Genomic DNA, 16616 nt, shown 5'->3' on the forward strand with positions numbered 1-16616 from the left:
AACTGCAACACCTATTCTAATCTTTCTTCGCTCATTTCCTCTGAACCTCCCTCTTCTCTGTCTTAACTGAGACTCCCATTTAAGCCAGTTCAAGGGAGCCACTCAATCCTAACAGAAATCAACCCTGAATGTTCATTGGAAGGACTGTTGCTCAAGCTGAAGCTCCAATACTTTGGCCACCTGATGTGAAGAGCCGACCCATTGGAAAAGACTCTGATGCTGGGAAAGATTGAAAGCAAAAGGAAAAGACAGTGGCTGAGGATGAGACGGCTAGATAGCATGACTGACTTAATGAACATGAAGTTGAGCAAACTCATGTGGAGGACAGAGGATACAGGACAGATAGCAGAGGACAGAGGACAGAGGAGCCTGGCAAGAGCTACAGTCCATGGAGTCGCAAAGAATGGGACATGATTTAGCAACCAAAACGACAACAGCAACAATGGGGCCAGTACTAGGCACTGCCTCTGTATTTGACTTTGAGCTCGGCATTGAGGTCAGTGCAGGGGAAGATGACAACTCTCTGCCCTTCAGAATTTTGTAATCCAATTTGGGAATAAATGACACCAGTTAACACCTGGAGGACAGCTAGCAAGCACCATGATAAAGAGCTAAATCGCATTTTAGAGTTCAAAGAAAGAACAAAGTGTAGCAAAGTAGGGTGAAATGTTACTTTTCTTTTAGCTTTCTACCCCTCAGAGACCTCCTGGTGGCTCCCGTGAATTATTACATTATTAATGCAAATATTAATGTTTGCCTCATACATGAAGACTTTTAATTATAATGACTTTTAGTCACACAACAAAAATTCTCAGTCGCCATGGAAATGGTACTATAAGGAGGTGTGCTGGGGTGAGAGGAGCTTAATTTCAATCAATGCCAAGAAAAAGAGGGAGAATGATGTTCTCTACAATGTCCTTCCACAGAACCCCTTATATTCTTTAAGGATATAGGTATTTCACTGGATGATACGCCCTTTGAGTGCAGGGATAACCATTTCTTATTAATATGGCTTCCAAATTCCATCATTCAAGGATCTAAAGAGGCACTCAGTAGTGTTTGTTGAATCAATTATATATCCAGAAAAACTGAGCAATTATTTTAGTGATTATCAAAGAAGACAATTCCTCACATCCCTCCAATCACCTCCCAGCTCCATTTGTCCTTTCCTTTGTACTGAACTCGCTAAAATTCCCTCAGTTGGTGCAGGTATCTTTGTTATTTGGAGACTCATTCATTTATAAAAACTCTGCCTCCTTCCTCGTGTCCTTTCATTAGAGACAATATTTATGGGATTATTTAATCTATGAAATACGTAACATTCAAGTACTGATGCCTTTCAGATTTTCATGATACAGCATGGTACTTGCGAGCCAGGAACACTCATGGATACCCAGATATTATGCATGGCCTACACCCTACACTGTCTTGACTTAACAATTGTCTTATTCCATTTCTCAACTTTTTCTCATTGCAGCTACTTCTTTGTATAGTTGTATGTGTGTGTGTGGCGGGGGCAGGTGAGGGGGGTGGTTGGCCATGCAGCATGCAGAACTTCCCTGACAAGGGACTGAACCCATGCCGCCTGCAGTGGAAGCACACAGTCTTAACCACTGGACTATCAAGGGTGTCCATCTTAACTGCTTCTTACTCTTTCTCTTATGATTCTGTATTCCATGTTCTAGGAGGTGGAGGGGATATTCAGAGTGATGGAGAGGGCAGGGTCTGAAGTCTGTCTGTTTGGTTTTACATCTTGACTCTGCCACATAACCGTGGGCAAGCTTGTCTGTTCATATCTCACAGGGTTGGTGTGGGTGGTAAGTGAGAGCTGGTGTATATTATTTTGCTCCTCATATGACCTTCGGCTTTCTCCCTTGATTCCTATCATACCTGTCCTGTGGATCTGCTCATCTCAAGCAGACCTGTTTGATCCTGCCCTTCCCTTGGCCACTTCCCTAGTATAAATCACATTTCTTGTTGTTATTGTTTAGTCAATAAGTTATGTTCAATATTTTTGCAACCCCATGGACTGTAGCCCATCAGGCCCCTCTGTCCATGGGATTTCCCAGGCGATAATACTGGATTGGGTTGCCATTTCCTTCTCCAGGGGATCTTCCCAACCCAGGGATTGAACCCATGTCTCCAGCATTGCTGGCACATTCTTTACCACTGAGCCACCAGGGAAGCTATAAATGACATTTCTGCCACACCCTGACCCCCAGCCTGTTCTTGTCCTTTCCAGCTGGTAAAGTGGGAAAGTCTGTGATCCAAGGTCACAAAGGGACCTTGAGGAGTCCTTGAGGAGTGTTTCAGACATTTAGCTAATATACGCACATAAATGCCAACATGCTCACTCTATAATTGTCATTGTAATATCTAGGTATGGCACTTCCATCGTTTCTTTTTCCTAATAATAAAAATGTCTTTGTAACTAACTATGGAAATGGTGTGATTTCCATCCTAAGAAATATAAGGAATGTTTCAGCTTGAGCTGAAAAAAAAAAAAAAAAACAGGCATTTTTTTTCCTTCAGTTCTCTTTATTCTTTGGATGATACCTATCTTTCAGTTCCCATGCTAAGATTTGATGCCAGTCAAAATTGTGACCAATCCAAGATTCTTCCCATAACCTGAAGCATACTTACAACCTGAACGTAATATTGTTAGCATCACCATCTCTTCCCAACTTTTTAGCACTTAATAATTCCCAGAGTGACCACTGAATAAGTGACCAGATACCATTTTGAGTTGTGATGTCACAATCTGTAGAAATTATAAGTTAATCACAGAGAAAGGCATGTTGGCAAGCTTTAGGGATCAGGAGCTACAAATATGGGGTACTGTCCAGAGCGTACATCTCTGAGTTCTTTTCATGGCTCAAGTCCAGGAACTGGGGCTATACCTTCAATAATCATATGGGAAAGCTAAGATAGAGGGATATTCGATGAGATTCTGACAGACTGCCAAATTGGAATCTAACTTTGCTTATGTATGTGGTATTCCGGGTAAAGCAATTGTCCTTTTAGTTAAAAGTAATAAATATATTTCTGTTTAAAGGGCAGGTGTTTGGGATTGCTATATTTTGCCTGTGGCAAGCCCATAATATAAACCAATGTGGTCTGGATGGGAGGAAATAATCAAAGACCACATGAGGTTCTAATCCCTTAGGAGCAGAGGCTCATGGTATAGAAATTAGGTAGTGTCTCTGAATGGTTATACATGGCTACTAAGTGGCAGGGTCAGGATTCAAATTCAGGTTCATAAGACCCTTGACTTTTTCCTCCCACTACTATCATATGCTGCTTCATTTTGAAATTGATTCCAGAGCTGAGAGTGACCTCAATCAATTTCCATTCCAACCGCTTTATTTTAAAGAGAGGGAGAGATGGGTTAAGAAATGTCCATTAATGCAAAGAACTAAACCTGTGCTCTGTAACAACCTAGAGGGGTGGGATAGGGTACGAGGTAGGAAGGAGGTCCAAGAAGGAGGGAACATATGTATACTTATGTCTGATTGATGTTGATATATGGTAGAAACCAACACAACATTGTTAAGCTCCCACTCTTTGGGATCCCATGGACTGTAGCCCACCTTGCTCCTCCATTCATGATATTCTCCAGGCAAGAATACTGGAGTGGGTTGCCATTTCCTTCTCCAGAGGAACTTCCTGACCCAGGGATTGAACCTGGGTCTTCTGCATTACAGGCACACTCTTTATAAAGACAGACTCTTTATAATAATAAGGCTATTTTCCTCCAATTAAAAACAAATAAATAAAAAAAAAGAAACACATTTCCTTGAATGAATATCTCACCTTGTAAAATATCTGCTCCACATCTAGAGGTTGGGAGTGGATCTAACAATCTTGATTAAAAGGAAGCTTGAAGGTGGTCCCTCTGCATTGGTGGTAGGGGTTCCCTATGTAATTTCTTATGCATTTTTCATGGATGCCTGATCCCTTCAAATTGATTTGATTCTGTGATATGTAATGTGAGTAATATTTTGGGAATGCTTTCAGTGTGTTCTTTTTTGCTTTTCAGTGTGTATGGCTTTCTCCCCAGTAAGCTCAAGAGCTACATCTATTACATGTTTCAGCAAGAATGAAAAGAAAGATTATATTCAGCTTCTGACATTCCAATTAGTGTTTTTCAAAACTTCAGCAGTACAATAGCCTTCATGCCCCAGTTTGTTGAGGGAAACTAATACGCACATACACATTCCTTCATCTTGCCTTGATTATAAAGTAGGCTTTATTATAAAGTTTTACAGAGATTTATAGGCATCCTGCATATAGAGGAAGTACAAGGTGGAGGTATTCGCTTTACCTTGAGGGATTGGAGGAGAGACAGAAGTAGAAGCATGGTCATTCACGTGGCCTACCCTCCCTCTTTTAGAATGAAATAGCAGAATATTGGGTGAAAAGGCGGGAATGCTGAAGGCTGAGATATTTCTGCTCCCTTTTCTACTTAGGAGGCTGGAAGGTGATTTCTTTATAGGTTGTCTACTCCACTTGGAACTAGACATCACAGAGTGGTTAAGCAGAGGGAGGGCATGAATGCAGCCTTCTCAAAGCATCCTTATTTCCCATGAAGCACGTGAAGGACCCAGAATTTTCCCCATGTTCCTGGGATAGTATATGGTGTTTACCTGAGGTTTTGTCTGGGGAGTTTGCCAGAAGGGATTCCTGGCATAAAGAAGAAAGTGGTCTTGAAGTTGAGGACTGTGTGCAAGTTCCAGCTGGCCCCCGATGGACTCTGCAAAATCATCAGTGGTCAAGTGAGCAGGGAAGGTCCTATACCCTTGCAAGGCAAATGAGAACAAACCGCAGCATCACCAGTTGCAAACTGGTCAGTGAATGTCAGCAGAACACTCAGGAATAGAACCAGTCTCATGTCAGTGCTCACTAGTCCAGGGAACAGTTCATACCAACCACTACTTAGTAGACGTGAGCAAGAATCCAGAGGGTACCACATGCACTGAGGACCTGGTCTCCCCCCTCTCTTTATACCATAGTTACAGAGACCACATAACCTTTAAAACCCAGAAATCATCTTGGAGAGGAGTTGATTGAAGAAAGAGAAATATGAAAGACTAAGAGCTTCATCTCAAAGGGGCTGATCCTTTACTTAAAGAGAAAGTTTTTTCTCAGAGACAAGTGAACTTTCCACGAAGAGATAGGTACTGAATATTATAGACTTTGTGAATTATATGAACTCTTTTGCAATTACTGAACTCTACCCCTGTAGCCTGAAAACAGTCATGTGTGTGTGGGTGTGTGTTAAGTCACATCAGTAGTGTCTGACTCTTTATGACCCTATGGACTGTAGCCCTCCAGGCTCCACTGTCCATGAGATTCTCCAGGCAAGAATACTGGAGTGGGTTGCCATGCCCTCCCCCATGGAATCTTCCTGACCCAGGGATCGAACCCATGTCTCTTACGTCTCCTGCATTGGCAGGCAGGTTACATCTCCTGCATTGGCAGGCAGGTTCTTTATCACTAGTGCCACCTGGGAAGCCCAAAACAGTAATAAACAATATGTAAATGAATGGGCATAACTATGTTCCAATAAAGCTTTATTTACACAAATAGTCAATGGGATTGCAGGTGCTAGCTTGCCAACTTTTGGTCAGTATCATTGAATCAAACTAAGTTTTTAAAATTCAACTGAAGGTAATTTTCTCCTACTACACAAAAAAGGTAGGAACTTCAGAGAAAAATGAAATTAAATGTAGAAATAATTTGTGTTTTATTTGCACATCTTTGTGACATATGAATGGAGAAGGCAATGGCACCCCACTCCAGTACTCTTGCCTGGCAAATCCCATGGACGGAGGAGCCTGGTAGGCTGCAGTCCATGGGGTCCCTAAGAGTCAGACACGACTGAGTGACTTCACGTTCACTTTCCACTTTCATGCATTGGAGAAGGAAATGGCAACCCACTCCTGTGTTCTTGCCTGGAGAATCCCAGGGATGGGGGAGCCTGGTGGGCTGCAGTCCGTGGGGTCGCACAGAGTCGGGCACGACTGAAGCGACTTGGCGGCGGCGGTGACAAATGAATAAAATTCTGCTTTCTTTCATATTGAAAGGAGAGAAGCTGTCTTACTGTAAAGAGGAATGATTTGTTTTGTTCCCTTCCCCAAAGCCTTGTGATCACTAGGAGTGTTGAAGGCTGTAAGAAGACAGGAAGATAAGCTCAAAGTGGATGATAAAATAGGGAGGGAAAGAGCAGTTGACCACAAAGGACAGGGCAGAGATTCTGGTTTCTTTGCCAGGAGCTCTGGAAATAAAGGAAAGGAAGGCCTGGCATGGGAAATAACTTTGAATAGTCATAATTATGATAATGGTAGTGATGAAACTAATAATGGCCACTACAATTTCAGTCAGAATGGGCCACACTGTTGTAACAAATGCCTCTGAATATGTATATATGTTGGGGACATAATTGTGTATGGACATTTGATTTGGAACCAATTCAAATGTTTAAGCAGCTATGGAGCAATTTTCGTTTTCAAACTGTTGTCATGTAGCATGCAGTAATTTCTTCTCTGGCCAGTGTGCAGCTGTCATCATTCACTGGGGAGCCTTCCTAAGGAGGTGGATGTTCAGTGCCCTCCAGTCTAGTTCATGCTGCACCACCAGACTAAGCAGGCTCATAGTCTACTGTGTGCATTAATTACAACAGAACAAATGGAAAGGCCATTCTCAGTCTGGAGTAATGCCGATCACACTGGCATCTGGTAGAAAAAGTCAGGGCTAGGCTTGGCAGAAAGTTGACTGGATATGTTTTTTTCCTGGAAAGGTGATGGATGAAGTTTTTGAAGGAATTAGGAAAGAGCGAAACTGGTAACTTCTTACTTGGCAATCCAGGTATATATTTCTTGAGGGAAGATCTGTCACTTTCATCAGATTCTCAAATAGGTCTTGCTGCCGCTCACCATGAAGCCTTTCAAGTTGAAACATCAAGAAGGATATGGAAATACCTGCCCCCATCCCAGATCACCTTCCTTAAAAAAACATGCAAGGCAGGAGAGTTCACTGACCCCTAAACACAAGCTATGGTTTCCTGCTCTTTTCTTTGCCTGAAATTCTCTTTCTGGCCATCTCTGTCTAGCCAATCCCCTTTCTTAAAAACAGAACACCTTCCTTCCCCACAAAACTAATCTATGAAGCTTTTCCCAACCCCCTTATAGGATATTTTTAATCTTTGAACTCTGAGAACTTTTTTTTTTTTTTTAGTTTCCTGATAGCATTACAATTCTGCCTCTCATAGTTATGTGTGTGTGTGCATTCATGCATGCATGTGTGCATATATACACCTCATTTTTTTTTTTAGCAGAATAGTAAACTCCATGAGTTTACTACAAGGGGCTTCCCTTGTAGCTCAATTGATAGAGTCTGCCTGCAATGCAGGAAACCCGGGTTTGATCCCTGGGTTGGGAAGGCCCCCAGGAGAAGGAAATGGCAGCCCACTCCAGTATTCTTGCCTGGAGAATCCCATGGACAGAGGAGCTGTCAGGTTATAGTCCATGGGGTCATAAGAGTTGGACACGACTTAGCAACTAAACTGCCACCAAACTCCATGAGGATATTGAGAGTATCTGGCCTGAGGAAAAGGTACTAAGATTTCTTTCTTTAGGAATCTAAGAATTCTTTCTAGTCAAGGAAAAGTTCCACCAGAAAGTCAAAGGGCACCATTAAGGGATAAGACCAAAGTACTTTATCTTGCTCTAGCAAGTCAAATGAGTTGGCATTCGGCCAAGGTGGGCATGGTTCAGTAATGTTGACCTAGATACACATCTTTTAAATGTTGTACACAGAGGAGTCTTTTTCATATGACTTGATCATTCTATATACTGGCACAGTTTCCTGGGCCCCCTTTTTTGACCAGTTATTGTCTATCTTTTTATCAATGATAACAACATTAAAATGCCTCTCTGTGCTTGTTTTTCTATTTCCACTGTTTCACAGTATTGAAAACATCATAGAGTTAAAATCAGGTCGCATCTGTTGCTTGTTAGGACCGTAACTTTGCCATATGTTCTAAGATCTGTGAAATGGAGAATAAATCCTTCATAGATGGAGATTTTCCGACTCTTGGCTCTCAGTGTAAACATAAAGGTGTTCTGCTTTTGCAAGAACTATGAGGAGTCTAAGTGATTTGACCACATCATCTTAGATCTCCAGGGGCCAGCATAGTGCTTAATCCAAGGTCAGTGTGTAATTGATGTATGAGATCTTTCCAACTTTTCTATAACTGGTCAGTCATGTAACCAGTGTAAGACTAATCTGTCTTCTTCTTCTGTACTGAGTCAATGCTTTATAATTTTTTTTAAATAAATCAAAATAGCAACGATTCCAAAAAGTCTTTTGAATGGTTCCTCTGTGTCCTTAAATCTCAGGGATAGAATGAGAAGAACCCTGAGCAGACAAGCAAGAGAACTGTTTCTGCTTCAGCACAGGCCAGTAACTGAGCATGAGTTGCTTTCTCTCTCTAGGCTTCCATTTCTTTATTTGTAAAATGAGGGTCTCAGATTAGATTTCCTAAGAGATCTCCCATGTTTCACATTCTGTGACTCTATTGCAGAGATACCCACAACGTTATGACCAAAAAGGCTAAGTGAGAGCATGTTACGGGGAGCTCGTTACATTTCAGGTGTTTTCCTCCATACTGAAGTAAATCCCTCATTTGTCTTTCCCTCTGCCTCATACCTCCCGCAACTTTATTTTAGATTGTAGAGTTTGCTGCCAGGGTTTTCTTTTTTTTCTAAATTACGTTCTTCTTGACATTAGTAGTAAAAGAGTTACTATGACGACCAAGTAATTTTCCTGGATGGCCACATTCAATTTGCTTAAGTAGATATTAGAATTGTAACATGTTTCATTAGCTCAGAGGCCCTTGGGATGTAACCCTGAAGTGCTGAGCAGACCAGAGCTTCAGGTTAAGCCCATTGAAACCTGGGTCTATTGACTGTGTAGAGATGGCATTTTCTTTATAGGGTCTCTGTCTTAGTTGCTTAGGCTTGGTAAGTACCAAAAGTAATTACTAAAGGAAATTATAAGAAGATCTGCTATTTTAGCTAACAAAAAAGAAATGAAAGAAAAACTTTAAACACACTGCTGGATAGCATAAATCAGAAAGTAAATAGCCAAGATATTTAAAAGATATGTTTTGTATCTGTTTGTTTATTTTCCTATTATATGAAAGAGGAAATTAGACCTTTATCTAAATTAAAGCTTAGATTCCCAAAGGCAGTATACTAAGCAGATGGAAATTATATGCAACTAATGTCCAACAGTAAGGAAATAGAATGAATTTGGTTATTTGTGTAAAATGCTAATTCTTTTTTAAAATTGAAATATAGTTGATTTACAATATTATGTTAATTTCTGTACAGCAAAGTGACTCAGTTATACTACACAAATACATGTTCTGTTTTCATATTCTTTTCCATTGTGGTTTATCCCAGGATATTGAATATAGTGCCCTCTGCTATACAACAGGGCCTTTTGTCCATCCATTCTATATGTAATAGTTTGCATCTACTAACCACAAACTCCGAGTCCATTCCTTCCCTTAGGCAACCACAAGTTTGTTCTCTTATGTCTGTGAATCTGTTTCTGAATCATAGATACGTTCATTTGTGTCATTTTGGATTCCACATGTAAGTGGTATTATGTGGTATTTATCTTTCTCTGACTTACTTCACTTAGTATGATAATCTCTAGTTGCATTCATGTTGCTGCAAATGGCACTCTTTCATTCTTTTTATATCTGAGTGGTATTCCACTGAATATATGCACTACATCTTATCCATTCGTCTGTCGTTGGACATCTAGCTTGTTTCTATGTCTTGGTTATTGTGAATCATGCTGCTATGAGTGTAAGCATGCTTGTATCTTTTTTAAAGTTCTTTTTTATTGGAGTATAGTTGCTTTACAATGTTGTGTTAGCTTTGCTATACAGCATAATGAATCAGCCACACATGGACATATATCCTCTTCCTTTTGGACTTCCTTGCCATTTGGGTCCCTTCCCATTCAGGTCACCACAGTATGTGACGTAGAGTTCTCTGTTCTATACAGCATATTCGCATTAGTTATCTATTTTATATACAGTATCAATAGTGTATATAGGTCAAACCCAGTCTCCAAATTCCTCTCATGCCCAATGTATCTTTTTGAATTATAGTTTTGTCCAGATATTTGCCCAGGAGTAGAATTGCTCAGTTATATGGTGATTCTATTTTTAGTTTTCTGAGGAACCTCCATACTGTATTTCATTCTTGCATTCTCACCAACAGGGTAGGAGAGTTCCCCTTTCTTCACACCCACTCCAGCATTTGTTATTTGTAGACTTTTTAGTGATGGCCATTCAGACTGCTGTGAGATGGTACATCATTGTAGTTTTGATTTGCATTTATTTAATTAATAATTTAGTTATCAATTAACAATGTTGAACATCTTCTTTTCATGTGCCTATTGGCCATCTGTATGTATTCTTTGGAGAAATGTCTCTTTAGGTCTTCTGTCCACTTTTCAATTGGGTTGTTTGCTTTTTTTGTTGAGTTGTATGAGCTGTTTGTAAATTTTGGAAATTAAGCCCTTGTTGGTAACATCATTTGCAAATATTGTCTCCCATGCCATAAGTTGTCTTTTTGTATTGTTTATGGTTTCCTTTGCTGTGCAAAAGCATGTAAGTTTGATTATATCTGACTTGTTTATTTTTGTTTTTATTTGTTTTGCCTTGGGAGACTGACCTAAGAAACATTAGTACAATTAATATCAGAGAATGTTTTGCCTGTGTTTTCTTCTAGGAGTTTTATGATATCTTCTCTTATATTTAAGTCTTTAGGCCATTTTGAGTTTATTATTGTGATATGAGGGTAGGTTCTAACTTCATTGACTTATATGCAGCTGTCCAACTTTGCCAGCACCACTTGCTGAAGAGACTGCCTTTTCCCCATTTTATATTCTTGCCTTCTTTGTCAAAGATTAATTGACCGGGGTGTGTGAGTTTATTTCTGGGCCCTCTATTCTGTTCCACTGATCTATATGTCTGTTTTTGTGCCAATGCCATGCTGTTTTGATTACCATAGCTTTGTAGTATTGGCTGAAGTCTGGAAGATTTATGCGACCTACTTTCTCCTTTTTCCTCAGGATTGCCTTGGCAATTCTAGTGTTTTATGGTTGCATATAAATTTTAGGATTATTTGTTCTAGCTTTGTGAAAAATTCCATGAGTAATTTGATAGGGATCACATTAAGTCTGTATATTTCTCTAGGTAGTATAGCCATTTAAACAATATTAATTCTTCCAATCCAAGAGCATGGGGTATCTTTCCATTGTTTGAAGTATCTTTAATTTCCTTTATTAATGTTTTATAATTCTCAGAGTATGTCTTTCACCTCCTTGGTGACATATTTAATTCTCATTTATTTTATTCTGTGAACTTCCAGATGTTCAAGCTGGATTTAGAAAAGGCAGAGGGACCAGAGATCAAACTGCCAACATCTGCTGGATCATAAAAAAAGTAAGAGAGTTCCAGAAAAATATCTACTTCTTCTTTATTGACTATGCCAAAGCCTCTGATTGTGTGGACCACAACAAACTCTGGAAAATTCTTAAAGAGATGGGAATACCAGACCACCTGACCTGCCTCTTGAGAAATCTGTATAGGGACCCAAATAGGGAAAGGAGCACGTCAAGGCTGTATATTGTCACCCTGCTTATTTAACTTATATGAAGAGTACATCATGAAAAACGCAGGGCTGGAAGAAGCACAAGCTGGAATCAAGATTGCCAGGAGAAATATCAATAACCTCAGATATGCAGATGACACCACCCTTATGGCAGAAAGCAAAGAACTAAAGAGCCTCTTGATGAACGTGAAAGAGGAGAGTGAAAAAGTTGGCTTAAAACTCAACATTCAGAAAACTAAGATCATGGCATCTGGTCCCATCGCTTCATGGCAAATAGATGGGGATACAGTGACAGACTTTATTTTGGGGGGCTACAAAATCACTGCAGATGTTGACTGCAGCCATGAAATGAAAAGGCACTTGCTCCTTGGAAGAAAAGTTATGACCAACCTAGACAGCATATCAAAAAGCAGAGACATTACTTTGCCAACAAAGGTCCATCTAGTCAAAGCTATGGTTTTTCCAGTAGTCATGTATGGATGTGAGAGTTGGACTATAAAGAAAGCTGAGCACCGAAGAATTGATGCTTTTGAACTGTGATGTTGGAGAAGACTCTTGAGAGTCCCTTGGACTGCAAGAAGATCCAACCAGTCCATCCCAAAGAAAATCAGTCCCGAATATTCATTGGAAGGACTCATGCTGAAGCTGAAACTCCAACACTTTGGCCACCTGAGGTGAAGAATTGACTCATTTGAAAAGCCCCTGATGCTGGGAAAGATTGAAGGTAGAAGGAGAAGGGGATGACAGAAGATGAGATGGTTGGATGGCATCAACAACTCAATGGACATGAGTTTGAGTAAGCTCTGGGAGTTGGCAATGGACAGGGAGGCCTGGCATGCTGCATTCTGTGTGGTCGCAAAGAGTCGGACGTGACTGAGCAACTGAACTGAACTGATACTACAGTTATAGTTTAGTAAAGGCAATACTAACATATTTATTAATAATCTTATGCATAAGTTCTAAAATTTAAGTGGCTTAACAAAGTAGAAGTTAGCTATTGTATTCATGTAATAAATCAAGACTGGTAATCCTGATCTGAGTTTCTGATTTTTCTCCATGTGGAATTCAGGTTCTCAGCCTTTTTCCATCTCATGCTCTGCTTTCCTCCAAAGCAGGAGTTGGCAAATTATGTCATGTGGGCTAAATATGGCCCTCCACTTATTTTTGTAAATACAGTTGTACTGGAATACAGCCTCAAATGTTTGTGTATTGTCCATGGTAGCTTTTGCAGCCTAAAGGCAGAGTGGAGTAGTTGTGACAGATCATATGGCAACAAAGCATAACATATTTACTATCTATCCTTGTACGTAGAAAGTTTGCCAGGCTTTGCTCTAGGGTCCTTTTGTCATCTGCATTTAACCAGCAGGAATAAAAGAGCATGAAGAAATTACAAACACTTCTTTAAAGCCTTAAATTAGAGAAGCCGTATGTTTCTTCTACTTGCATTTCATTGGAATAAACTGGTCATGTGGCTGCAATAGACATGAAGGGTGCTGGGAAATGTAGTCCCTGGCTGAAAAGCTTTTTTCTAGCAACACCATGATACTGTGAGAGTGCAGCACACATTTTGGTAGACAATTATTCATCTTTGCTACAGAACATCTAATCATAATCTTGAAAGGGACCATAGAAATACACTTATTTAATTCCTACTCATCAAATATGTGCTATGTTTTAGACATTATGTTGGGAGAGATGAGTAGAGATGAGTAAGGCTCAGTGAAATAAATGAAACCACCATTTAGAGATTTTTTTTACTCTTACTACAGGAAATTCAAATTAAGACAGTCATTTAGTATAATTGTGGAGGGAATAATGGACTGGTAGGGAATAGGAATGTGGTTTCTGTCTGGTTTTAGGTCAGTGCTGACCCAGATGCCAGCTGTTGGTTATTACTGAGTGGTGGGAATATCAAAGAATGGTTTGTTCAGATTCAAAGACTGGGATCAGAGACTGTCAGAGTTGGAGTTCAGAGGGCACTGGGCATGGAGAACGAGGGCACAAGGGACCATGCCATGGGACTTACTAAGGAACTGTGCTAGCAACTAGAGGAGACTGAAGATGACGATGGCAGCAGAAAAGTGAGCTTCTGCTGGTGAGTTTGAGAGGCAAGATAGGTTTGCCTATCATGTCTTTGTAATTGAAGTTCAATTCTTTTTCCCTCTAGTACTTCATACTACTCTCTCTTTCTTTGATTAAACTCACTTAAGTGTCTTGTTGCTTGTCAGTTGGAATAAGACATCATCTTTTCCCCTAAGAAGCACATGACTTACTAGAGGAGAAAAATATACAAATAGATAGTTTCAATAAAATATGGGGATTCCCCTGAGGGTCTCATGCTCGGGTGCCTAATATCATGTGAGGAAGTGGTTTGATGTGTTAAGAATGACTCCCTAGAAGTGATGACATCTGAATCATATCTTGATAGATGAGTTGGATTAGGTAGAGGGAAAAGAATGAATAAGAGGAGAGGGTTGACCAGGGAGATAGAATTGGAAAACCTATATAGACCTAAGGTAACATAATGATTTAGAGGAAATTAAAATTTCTGCAATTATTAAAACATATATAGTTTAAGAGGCAAAATATTAGAGTTTGGAGCTGAAACAATAAGCAAGGGTGAGATTACAGAGGTCCCTGCAGACCATGTTGAAGACCTAGGATTCTATCATTTTGGTGATGAGGAGACATTGAAACATTGTATCTCTATTTTGCATTTTTTACTAATGGGACAAAATTAGGGCATTTAGAATAGGCACTGATGACTCCTCATGATAACTATAGTGGAAGGAGAAACATGGAAGGTGCTGTATATTCCACTAAACAAATAAGATAAAAAAGCAAAATCCCCAGTAAGCTCCTAATTACTAGCAGCATCCTTATTTTGGCCATGGCTCAGCTAAGGTCAGGGAAATCCATGGGTATTATTTCCTTGAAATTATGGAAGGTGGGAATATATTTTGAGGGATCTTCTAGGCTCTCTAAATATTGTATATCTCATGTTTTACCTTCAAGCATGCTCCTCCCAGTTGTTCTGGGCCTTGTCTTACTTACAAAGAATTAAAAAGCAACCTTTTCCTTGTGGGAGGGAGTACAAATCCACCCTGGAATTCTGGATGAGCCATTTGTTATCTGTTTACCCTTAAAAATAAATTTGCTTTCGGTCCAGCTTTGCTGAATGATGAAAGGCACTTTGAGCTTTTAGAGGAGAAGGAACTCCTTTCCCTTTTTAGCAACTTCTCTTTATAGCAATGCTTTATTCCTATATTTCACTCCATCTTGCCACTCTTTCCATTCTCAACTGTCATTGCCATTTGCTTTGGCAATAAATAAGGAATGAAAGGCAAAACAAAACAGCCCGCCACGGTTGCTGACAATGATAAGTCTGTGGGGAAAATTTTCAGAAACCTCAGAGAATAGACTCCAGTGGTTTCTCAGCCCACAAGTTTCAGCTGCACTGGGAACAATGGCCCTTCTGCCTGCCTCCAAAAGGCAAGATGAGGCTTGGGCCTTGTTTCTTCCTTTTTCTTCCAAGCTTCAGACTTGAGCAAACAATCTCGACTTAACCCACATGGAAAACTTGCAAACACAAACACATTCCTCCTCTCCTATTAGTGCTGGGATAAAAAGCAAACTTCAAATTAGTTAATGTTCATGCAGTTAAGTGGTTCCCTATTGACTGGGAAGACGTCGGTGGGAGAGCTGACTTGCAGAGGGGCTTTTTGGGCCAAAGGCAGAATGAAAGCCCACATCACTCAAATTGCAAGAGAAAAGCTTTTGGTTGTTTTGGTTTTTGTCTTTTTAAAAGTATGAAGAACTCGTGTAGGTGGTGCAGAACCTCGTCTATGGTGTACGCTGGTGTTCCCACTCCATGTGGCACATCTGGGTGGCATGTGAAAAATGGAGGCAGACTTTTGGGAAGGGCCCATTCTGCAACTTGTCATGGTCTGTGAATGTTTATGGATCAGCCCCTTATAAGGGTGCTTTGCGCCACTACATAGTTTTATTGTTTGGCAGATTGAAATCTAGATCCAAGCTCATTCCTTGGTCCTCTGAAAAGAATGTCTAGGCTTTCAGCAGTGACATGGCCGCATCATTCCTTTTGGAAGACATGACCCTCGTGTTCCATGGGCAGGACTGTCTATGCATCCAATTTGAGAAACACATCAGTTGGGAACTGGACAGTCCTTACAGCAAGAATCTTGGAAAAGCACCAGCTGGTTTGCTGGAGTTTAGCCATTTCATCCTCATACCTGTAGTAAAGTGAGCATGTAAGGAAAATTGAGGATGACACTATTCCTGGTAATTGAAAAAAGCAAACAAACAAACAAAAAAGAAAATACCAACTACTTTGAACAAGTTGGAAATTGGGTTAGAGGCTATAAGTTGGAGACAATCTTTGGTTTAGTACAATATCAGCAATTAAAAGAGTTTGGTTTAATGCCAGAAGAGTTCCTTCTCTAATGAATCACCATATTCATCCCGAAATACCACTGTTAAGTCATAGATATCATAGGGATTTTAACTATCTTCCCATAGAGTGTCCATGCTGGACAACAAGGAGATGGATAGCTAGATATTTAAGTTTGCTGTAATTCAAGATGAATTTCACATATGTGCCTGTATACACGTGTATTTGTGTGTTTTTGCACTTTTCTCAACAGAAGATCCATTTCTTTCATAAGATTTCCAATGACTTCGTAAGTCTTAAATATTGAGCAACACTGCTGGAGTATTGGAGAAGAAAAGACTTCGGAAATATCTGGTCTGGTGCTTTTCGACATGCTCATATTTTTGTGTTCATGAGATTCACTTGAGGTGCTTGTTTAAAAAAGGACTCCAGAGTGCCAGCTGTACACAGGTTGATTTAGTAGATCTTAAAAGGGGTACCTAGAGTTCTGCTTTTTAATAAGAACT

At 40.1% G+C, this 16616-nt stretch overlaps 1 long non-coding RNA gene across 1 annotated transcript in view; it reads left to right on the forward strand.

The window, feature by feature from the left end:
* LOC147358352 (uncharacterized) overlaps nucleotides 1-12733 on the forward strand; it is a 32988-nt gene extending 20255 nt beyond the window's left edge. The window contains exon 2 of the long non-coding RNA XR_015141611.1: nucleotides 11457-12733. This is a non-coding gene — a long non-coding RNA (uncharacterized LOC147358352). The remainder of the gene's footprint in view (nucleotides 1-11456) is intronic.
* The last annotated feature ends 3883 nt before the right edge of the window (nucleotides 12734-16616 follow it).

The sequence above is a fragment of the Bos grunniens genome, chromosome 15, assembly GCF_055505025.1.
Source record: "Bos grunniens cultivar Pamir isolate PY7600 chromosome 15, Bosgru_T2T1.0, whole genome shotgun sequence".
In the NCBI taxonomy this organism is placed as follows: Eukaryota; Metazoa; Chordata; class Mammalia; order Artiodactyla; family Bovidae; genus Bos; species Bos grunniens.